Raw genomic sequence first — 1463 nt, forward strand, 5'->3', positions numbered from 1 at the left:
CTTTGAACTGAGCCGCGGCCCGCCCGGCGCCTCCCGCCCCAGAGGTGCAGTCGCCGACTAAACCCAGAGCAGGCTTCAGACCGGTCCTTACTTCCCCCGCACTCCCACAGGCCAGATGAGCCCGGCTCGCCCTACCTGGGGCGCGCGCAGCTTGGGGTCCACTAAGGCAGGGGGGTGGGAGACCCTCGGCCAGGCACTGCCGTTTTGAAAACTACCGGGAGTGGAAAGATGGGCGGGCTGGATGCAAGACGCGGCGCCCTCCCTGTCCCAAAGCGACTCCTGACCGAGACGCGCACCCCTCCCTCCCGCCTTCACTCACCGAGGTTGACGAAGCTCATGACCATGTCGGCGTCGGTGAGAAAGTGGCTGTCTTGCAGGCTGGCCAGAGGGGGGCCTTGGGTACTGAAGACGGCCTTGTAGGGGTAGGAGAAGCCCTGGCCGTCGGGCCCGCCGCCCTCCTCCACCGCCATGGCATTGTACAGGTCCAGCATGAACATGGGCGCCGAGTTGTGCTTGCCCTGGAGGTGGGGACGCGGGCGATGGGGCAAGCCCAAGATGGAGAGGATCTCGCGCTGCATCTCCCGCCGCTCCTGGCTGCGGAGGCGCCGGTGGATGAAGCTTGAGTGCACCTCGTTGTCCAGGCTGAAGTCGGCCAGGGCGGAGCGCAGTAGGAACAGGGGCGCCCAGAGCGCCACGAAGCTGTGGGGCGCCGCGACGCGCAGCGAGCGCACGTGCATCGCGCCGGCTCTACGCGCGACCCGGGCTCCGGGCACCCGGCACCGGGGCCCGAGCCGCCCCAGGTGACGGAGCGGGGCAGGCGGCCGTCCACGCCGCTCGGTCACTTGCTGTAGACGGGCCCCTCTGCGCCCGCGCCGGACATGGCCCCTCCCCGGCCGGCTGCGCTCTGCCCGGACCCCCGCCCCCGGCTCGGCGCTGGCCCCGGGGCCCCTCGCCCCGCACTCGCCCGGGCGCACCGTGGGGCTCGGAAACCGGCTTGAGCGAGCGAGAGCGCGAGCAAAGAGGCGGGCGCGGGTGGGAGGAGCAGCCAGCAAACCTAGGAGCCGGGAGAGCGAGCGCCGGGGTGGCAGCGAGGCGGCGGGCGAGCGGGCGCTCCTTCCTCCGGCTCTTCTCGCGCTCTTGCTCTTGGGCGGCGGGGACCCACCCTCTTCCGAACTCCGGCGCCCAGAGGAGGGGCCCCAGGTCGCTCTCCCAGCCCTGCGCGCCCTTGATCGCACGAGAGGCCGCCTCGGGAGCCCCAGAGTGGTGCGCGCTGGGGCCTGGGAGGGGGAGGGGGAGGAGGAGGACGGGCTTCCGAGGGCCCCTCCCGCGTCGGCGGCCTCCCACCTGCCCTCGGCCCCGCCCTCCCCCCAGCGGCGCCCAATGGGTTCATTCATTCCTTCTAGTGCGCTCTGCAAATATTTACCCAGTGCCCACAGGGTGCCCAGCGCCGGGCCGGGCGCCGC

General features: G+C 72.0%; 1 pseudogene; it reads right to left on the reverse strand.

The window, feature by feature from the left end:
- Nucleotides 1-311: 311 nt before the first annotated feature.
- On the reverse strand, nucleotides 312-1243 carry LOC132593512 (bone morphogenetic protein 7 pseudogene; annotated as a pseudogene).
- Nucleotides 1244-1463: the final 220 nt, after the last annotated feature.

This window comes from Globicephala melas, chromosome 15 (genome assembly GCF_963455315.2).
Source record: "Globicephala melas chromosome 15, mGloMel1.2, whole genome shotgun sequence".
Taxonomy (NCBI): domain Eukaryota; kingdom Metazoa; phylum Chordata; class Mammalia; order Artiodactyla; family Delphinidae; genus Globicephala; species Globicephala melas.